At 37.7% G+C, this 8,808-nt stretch overlaps 1 pseudogene; it reads right to left on the reverse strand.

Annotated features, from left to right (window-relative positions):
- Window positions 1-390: 390 nt before the first annotated feature.
- On the reverse strand, window positions 391-1,564 carry LOC130868447 (adenylosuccinate lyase-like; annotated as a pseudogene).
- Between the last annotated feature and the right edge of the window lie 7,244 nt (window positions 1,565-8,808).

Genomic DNA, 8,808 nt, shown 5'->3' on the forward strand with positions numbered 1-8,808 from the left:
AGGCTGACTGAACAAATGTTGTATAATACATGATTCTATTTCCGTAACATTCTTCAGTAGAGTACAGATTATTCTTATCAACTATGAAAATCCCTCTAGGTATAATTTCTCTATCATGGTTATATCAATGTCATTGCTGAGTTCTCTATGATTATGCTATAGTTCTGTCATAGCATTTTTCTTATAAAATGTCTTTAAAATAGCATTATTTTATACATTTGGGTGTATGGGGTTACATATATATCTGTGTACCACATGAATGCCTGATGTCCTCAGAGACCAGAAGAGAGTACCAGATCCCTTGGAGGTCATGTTAGCAATGATTTTAATTCACCAGACAGGGATTTAGTGTTCTTTGGGTCTAAAGACACTAGTGCCCCCCACAGACCTCTATGGGATTGGATCCATGATAAGGTCCATCGGGTGACAGGCCAGGGGATTTACTTGTATGGCATCAAACTTAAGCCAATCTGCTGTTTCTCCAAAGGCTCCTCCATCTCCTTCAGGTTCACCAGAAAGTTTATGCCAATACAAATCTGTGTTTGTATTGTGTACCAATGGCCCTAAGCTAGCCAGCATAGATGGTGTTGAGATGTGCACTTTTCATGTAGTGTGATAATGAAAGCTCTCTCTTTTTTAATTTATTTATTTTTATTTTATTGTTGTTTTGCCTGTATATATGTATGTATGTATGTATGTATGTATGTATGTATGTGTGACTGTGTTGGATCCTGGAGTTACATATAGTTGTGAGCTGCCATGTGCGTGCTGAGAATTGAACCCAGGTCCTCTGGAACGTCAATCAGTGCTCTTAACCACTGAGCCATCTCCCCAGTGAAAATTCCTTTTCCGTCACCAGCTGCTCTGCCTTCCAGTGATCTCCCTCAAAGAGCTGCAGAAAGTTGGCCTGAGTGCCAGTGGCGTCCTTCACTTTCCGGAAATGCGGCTTATTACAGATACACTTCAAATCCTGGAGATCCATGCATAGATCTTGAATCCAAAGACAGCAGCATTTCCCAACCATAGTAGACTGAGCAGGCTGAATTATGTAAAACCCAAAGTGAGCAGATCAACACATTCCTTAGCAAAGTAATCAAGCCACGAGATCATACTGGCAAGTTTTTGCAAAATCAGATCAAACGTACTTCTCAGAATAATCAGGTCTGAATTGTCTCCCATGTGGCACTGAGGTGGCACTGAGATGCATGGTGCCCGCAGCTCTCAGATAGCAGTGGCCGAATGTGAGCCATCACATGGTGCTGCAGATGTTTCTCTTCAGCTGTCTTCTGGAAGTCAAAATTGTTCAGGTTTAACTTCATCTCCTGTATTGGTTTATCTGTGATAGACAAACCCAATGTCTTGCTCTGCCTCTGCAAGCCACAGCCACAGCTGATGCCACATCTGGAACTTGTACCTGACACTAAACAAGAAACACATCTCGAGGCTGGCGGTGGCGGACTGCCAGTGGAGAATGGTAGCTTTCTGGGGGCCAGGGTCGCCTGCCACAGACCCAGCCACTGACAATTCTGTTTCTTAACAGACAAGTTGACTTCCTCAAAACCATACACTCCTGTTCTTCAACCTCCCAGTCTTGAATTACAGGACCTACTCCTACTTCTTATTTATCCTCTGCAAAGGGAGCATGGACACTGAGCTGGCTATGTCACTGCTCTGAATAAAATCAAATATCTGCTAGCAAGGAAAAATAGAAAAACAGATACTGTCTTAGAAGCTAAAATGTCTGCTGTCTGTCATCTTAGGCTATACCGTGTAGCTTAGTCTTTGTACACTTTCATCCAAGGCACTGAAAACCTACCTCTTTGAGGATATGCCAGGGAGAATTTCAAAAACTATCAGAGGAGCCAGGCTAGTAACTAGGCTAACCTGCTTGCTGGTATTCATTTCTTTGTGTAATTACATCCAGTTGAATCTTGATTAGACTTAATAGCTTGCTTCTAAGAATGTGGTGAAAGTCATGGGAAATCATGGCTAAAATGAGGTCACCAAAGATCACGATTTCCTTTTGCTGCTAGAGTCTCTTTAGTCACTTTCTAGTTCTTAGACTTAGGTAAAATTAATTTCAGATTGGGTTCATTTGGCAAAGAACAGAGGGCAGCCTTTGCTTAATAACATGCAAGGAACTGAAGCAGCCCAGTCAAGCGTTTTTTAAGCCCTTGAATCATGCTAACAGCAATATGAAATTGGAAGTAGAAGTTTGAAAAATTAAGCCTCACCATGTGTATAGCCCAACCAATACAAGAAGATGTGCAAGTGCCTAAAAGAGTTACAGAAACAGAGGGCCTAAACTGACCCAGGTAAATTGTGAAATAACGAATATGATCTGTTTTCAGTTGTTAGATTTCAGGGATAATTTGTTAAGCACTAAAAATAATGTTCCTGAAGTAAATGATGGACATGCTGAAAAAATCGCGTAAACTTTCTGCAATTTGAACTGACAAGCTATAATTTAGGTATTTTCTCTTCTACACTCCCTTCCTCCAACTCTAGAGGAAGAGTTTTCTATTATTCAGGTTAAAGCAGTCTAAAAATAAGACTGAATCTTTCCCAGGTGAATGAGCTCCCCATCTCTGGAGGCATTAACGCAGAAACCGTGTAAACCTCTGTTAGATAGTTTTCGTGGTAAAGCTTCAGACATCAAATGACCACATGAACTAGATCAGTGCTTGTCACTCATATGAAATAACATTTATATAGTACACACTAGAAATACATAACAAGACTATTATGAACCAAAATAAACAATTTATGCAGGTTCTACCCAACCATTCTCAGGAGATTGAGAAGCTATAATTCATCTGTGGTACAACAATGAGCCTTTCCCCCTGGTTAGAATGCCCAACATGAAATGACTTAAGGTGTTTCATACTTAGGTTCCAGGAAACAATAGTTTTGTTAATATGATTGTCAGAGCAGAAATGTGAACATGATCTAACACTGGTAAAATACAAACTCTCAACTCCATTCTATAAATATTGCATCAGAAACTCTGAAAAAGTCTAGAAACAGTTCTTTCACCAAACAAAATTGAACCTAAACATTCACATATGTATTTTCTGGTTAAAATGCAGGGAAAATAATCTTGTATCTCTAGAGCTCAGCTTCATAATCTATAAAAAGTAACTGGTAAGAGTTCTGGGTGTAATGAGATATTGGCATAATCTTTGTGTATATAACACATAGTAGGCATTCAATTACTGTTAGTTATATTCTTACCAAGAAAAGTGAACTGAATTTATAATAAAGGAATTACAGCTTGCAAGTTGCATAAAATTATTGAGTAAATGTTATAATTTAATTTTATAAAGATTATCATTTTCAATGTATGATAGTTTATTGTTTTAGTTTGTTTTTATACTTGTTAGAATAAATGAATGACTTAAACAGTTTCTAATTGTGAATAATGGCTATGCATTGCGAACTCTTGATTCTATGCGTGGGCATCTGGTTTGTGGAGAATATTCAGCAGATTAAAATCTCCATACGGCTTCTCTCGCCACATGTGTCTGTGCTGCCTTCCTCTGCTATCAATTAATATTTTAGTGTGAATGAAAATTCATTTCATATTGTCCCAAAGGAAAAAACGATGCTAATAATTCAGGTCCTACATTCCAGAAAACACTAGAAGTAGGACCCAGATTATCTAGTGGTGTATCCCTTTTCATGAAGGCAGGGCTTATAAAGATAATCCTGTTTAAACGCATTATTTAAGAAAAAGGTGACTCACATGCACGCTTAATGGGAGGTGCAACTGACAAAGGGATTTAATCTTTGTATATTGAAGATTACAGAACAGGGCAGGTCAGTTTGACCCACTTTAAACAAGGTATTCTATAATATCAAGATATTATATAATATCTACTAAATTCAAGACATTCAAAAATGTTGAAATGTAATCATCAATAAGATGCTGGCCGAGTATACATTGATTCTGTTGTCACGTGGCAAGAATAAGCAAAACATAATAAAGGCATCAGCAGAACTAGTCTTACATCTCAGAGACCCTGAACTTCTGAATTTCTGGGTAAGATGGCAGACTAGCGGCTGCCTCGGTGTGAGCTGGGAAAGAACAGTTAGACCAAAAAAATATTATTTCCTCAAAGAGAGAAATAGAGAAAGAGCTTCAGAACTCCATGGTATGTGTGTCGGGGGGACGTGAAGGAGGATTGCAAATGAGTAGGAAAAAAGATGAATGATGCACAGAAGTAAACTCAACACAGGCTTAACTGAACAGTTCTCTAATACAGAGAAGGAAGCCAGAAGCCACTTCTAAGAGATAAGCTATAAAACTGTTGGGCAGTCCCCACCATCAGGATAGGCTCACAACCCTATCAGCCCTTATTCAGCTGTAGGTTTTGATGAAACAGTGATTCCTTCAGAAGACAGGGCACCATTGGTGAGTTGCACCACTTGTCACATTATGTCTTAGAGGGCAGCAGCTGGGCACTGTCTTGAGAGAGAATCTATTGTTAAAAACTGCAGTACCATGGCTAGTGGTGGCACATGCCTTTAATCCCAGCACTCAAGAGGCAGAGGCAGGCAGATCTCTGTGAGTTCAAGACCAACCTGGTCTACAGAGAGAGAGTTCAAAGCTACAGAGAATCCTGTCTCAAAAAACAAAAACAAAACAAAACAAACAACAAACAATCAATCAATCAAACAAACAGCACAAAAAACCTTTAATCCCAGCACTTGGGAGGCAAAGGTAACCAGATTTCTGTGAGTTCAAGACCAGCCTGGGCTGCAGAGTTAGCTCCAGGACAGTCTCTATAGCTAAAACAAAACAAAACAAAAAAACCCCAAACAAACAAACAAACAAAAACAGAACAAAACAAAAAAATACTCCAAACAACAAAAAAACAAAAACCTGCAGTACCTCAGAGTTCTTAAATCAGGAAAGATCTGCAGGTGAAGAAACCTCATCTTGGTGTGCCACAACCCTTGGGAGAGCAAAGGCCCAGATAGGAAACCACAGTTTGGCGTGCCACACTCTTTAGGTGAGGAAAATCTCCAAGAGGTAGCTGTGCATAGCATAATGTCGACTAGCCAAATGTAGGTGACAGGTTTGATTCAGCTAAGAAGTGTTAGGGAGAGGTAACCCTACTTTCCATGTATATAGACAGATTTTATCAACCTGTCAACTGCAGTTTGATAGCTCTGAGCCTGAAGCCAATGTGGACCAAATCTGGAGTTACCTATCTGTTTTTCATTACCACAGAGCTCAAGGATTCTGAAATTCCAGAAATGTGCATGGTACCCACAGCTTCATCCTCCCAGCAGGATGATTAATACTCAGGATGTCTTGAAAATATGAAGACAGGTTCTCTGTCTGTACCCATCTGATTGCCGTGTTGCCTCTCAGATGTTCATTGTATCTGGGAGCCATCTTTTAGCTAAAAATGGGAGTACCATCTGGAAAGTCATGGGAGTTCACAACGTACAATGCAGATATTAAATGTGGCCAGTAGAGGCCCCGGTACACAAAGGAAAATAATTATAGTGAAAACAATTGGCAGATGTGATGTACTTGTCCAATGTAAACTCAACAAGAGCATAAAACAGAACACGCAAGAGTCTATGAATACAATTGATCCCATCCTCATGAGTAGAATGGGTAATATTCATTATTTTTATAATCTTTAAGTGTATGACTGTTTTGCCTGCATATATGTTTGCTCACCATGGGATATTAGAGTTATAATGGTTGTGAGGTGCTATGTGGGTGCTGGGAATTGAACCAGAGTCCTCTGGAATCACAACCTGTACTCTCAACTGCTGAGTCATCTCTCCACGCTCCAACTTCAATTTCTGAGGACCCACAAAAGAAGCTGCTCCAGCACATTACCTTTTAAAAGTTATCTGTAATTTTTCACTCCTTTGCATGTTTAACAGATTTTTATTTCATTGTATTTAAATTTTTCTTTTAAGAATGTTTGCTATATTCACATATTCCTTCATATATATGTATAATTTTGGTTACATAATTCTTTCATTCTTGGGCAATATTGCATTTTTCTTCCTTCCCAATTTATATGTATTTACTATTTTGACTTCATTTTTAATAGTTTCACACCTTTCTTTAATTCCTTTTCTTACTTTTACCTAATTGTGTTTTAGCCATTTTGCACAATTTGCAAACACTTTTTCCATTTTACCTTGGCCCCCTAATGTCTCACTGTTTTGTTCCCCTTTCTACAACATTCTTCTCTACTCTTTCTCTTAGTTTTCTTTTTGTTTATTTAACTGTGTATATTCTCTGTTCCTTCCCTTTCCCTGTCTCTTTCCATTAACTTATTTATTTACTATTTCTATACCCTAAGTAATTTGAAACTTCATAGCACATTATATAGTACTCTGCCATTTTGTGTTTTATGATCACTAGAGAGGAAAAAGTAAAAATTAAAAGTAAAAATAAAAAGGATGAGCTAAGCACCAACCCTGAAAAATTGAGCTCAAAAATTGAGATGCTGAAAAAAAAAAACAGAAACATTAGAATTGAAAACCTTCATGAATCACATAAAACCACAATGATAAGTGCCAACAGTAGAACAAGCCAAAGAGATATCAGTGATGGTGGACAAAGCTGATGAAATATTACATTCAAATATAAACACTGAAAATATATGAGCATGACCACAACATTCACAAACTCTGGGATATGATTAAGAGATTAACAGTGTTGAAATAATAGATTTTAACCTTTACTATTCGATGGTGGTTGAATTTTTGTCTACATGTGTTGTCTACATTTTTCCTAAGGAATCTATTTACAACCATATTTGCACACATTCTAAATTTTGTTAAAGTTTTGGAAGTAATGGAGAAAACTCAGCATGAACCTTATGATTTCTCCTCATTTTTCCCGGCTCTCATCTCTTTTTCTAGTCCTCGTCTATCTAGATTGCCCCTATAGTTAGAAACATTTTCCCTTTGAATTATTATGCAGGGTAATCTTGTCCCTTTAACAGAGTTTTACAAGGGATTAAGTCACTGGATCCCACTGATCCCAAATAACACAGACAATAAACATCCTTGTTTATCAACCAATATTCACAAATGGTTGTTCTCAACCTTTATGGTAAATTTAGAAAATTGCTTTCAACTTCTCTTTTTTTTTTTTTTTTTTTTTTTGCTTTCAGAAAACAATATATCTGCATTACTTTGGGCCAGGGGCATGGAAGAGTACATAATTTCAGACTGTAGTTACTCATTATCTTAGGTTGTAAATTGAGATTACATGGAATTCTAAGGCAAGTAAAGGTGTTACATTGTTCTCTTAAAGGCAAGTTAAACAGTTTGAGTACACAGTAGACTATCAGTCTTAACTCTTAAATAACATTTAAGGTGTATTATTAACTTTGGCTGTGAGGTTCAGCAAAAGTTCCAGTCTCTTATAATGTAAGAGATATTTTTCATTATATGGCATCTCTACAGAAAGGGGAATGAATAATGTAAGAATTTTGAGAGGCTGGATAAGACAATCATCAGGAACCCGGCTGGGTGATTTAGCTGTATGTAGTCAATGCCAATGTGAAAGGAGGCTAAATATTTGAGGACATTTTTCTTCCACTCACTTCCATCTTGCGTCTTGGTTATATATACTCCTTTGTCTACAATGAAATGAGCCCATTTTCTCTGCCTGACTGGAATCTTTCACAGAAGCAGGCCTTTTTGAATAAATTCTCTTTTGTTGTTGCTTTTTTACCATTTTAAAATGAGTAGCATGATTTTTTTTCAAACTATAATTATCCCTCAGATAGAGAAAATTTTCCAAAATCTTTAATATGGCACACAGACATTACACAATCTGTTTCAAATCTAGCTTGTCTGTACTCAACTCTATTGCACAATTATTCTGTTCTGATCATAATATAGACAGAATATGTTTTAGTCAAAATCTCTGTGGTGGTTTGAGTGAGAATGTTCCTGTTTGTTCATGTATGGTGATGTTGTTTGGGGGAATTTAGGAGCTGTAGTCTTTTTGGAGGAACTTTGTCAACTGGAGGCAAGCTTTGCGAATTTAAAGACTCTGTTCCAATTTTACTCTTTCTCTGCTTCATGATTGTGGTTCAGAATGTGAACTGTCAGCTTGTTCCTCCAGCAGCTATGTCTGCAGCTTGCTGCCATGCTTCTCCACCATCATAGACTCCAAACCCCTGGAACAGAATTCCCAAAATAAACTCATCTCCCCCTCCAAATTGTCTTGGTTATGGTGTTTTATTACAGCAATTTAAAAGTAATAAACTCCCCTGCTTTACCCTGACAGCATTGTTTATTTTCACATCCTTTTCCCCTTGCATGGAATTCTTTTTTGAGTCAGGTTTCTCTGTAGCTTTGGAACCTGTCCTGGAACTCACTTTGTAGCCAAGGCTGGCCTTGAACTCACAACTCACCAGAGATCTGCCTGTCTCTGCCTCCCGAGTGCTGGGATTAAAGGTGTACACCACCACTGCCTGGCTTTGAATTCTTATGTGTTTTGAAAAATCTCACAGTCACCTGTCAATATGCAGAACAATTGTACATCCAGCATGAATTTATATGTTTATGAATAATGTCTACTTGGTCTACTATGTACATCTACTGTGTCAACACAGGGCTTGTCTATAAAAAAGTCATTGATTTGTAATTGTAAAGGTGAATAAAAGAGAAAGATAACTATTACCTCTTAGTTTTGTAGAGTGCCTCATTAATGGATATAATGGACCTTTATAATTTCTCTACCTTTTGAAATGTGGATAAAGGTTTCCAGGGATCACAAACTCCCAGTCTCTAGCATAGTTACCCTTGAAA

Source organism: Chionomys nivalis, chromosome X (genome assembly GCF_950005125.1).
Source record: "Chionomys nivalis chromosome X, mChiNiv1.1, whole genome shotgun sequence".
Classification (NCBI taxonomy): Eukaryota; Metazoa; Chordata; class Mammalia; order Rodentia; family Cricetidae; genus Chionomys; species Chionomys nivalis.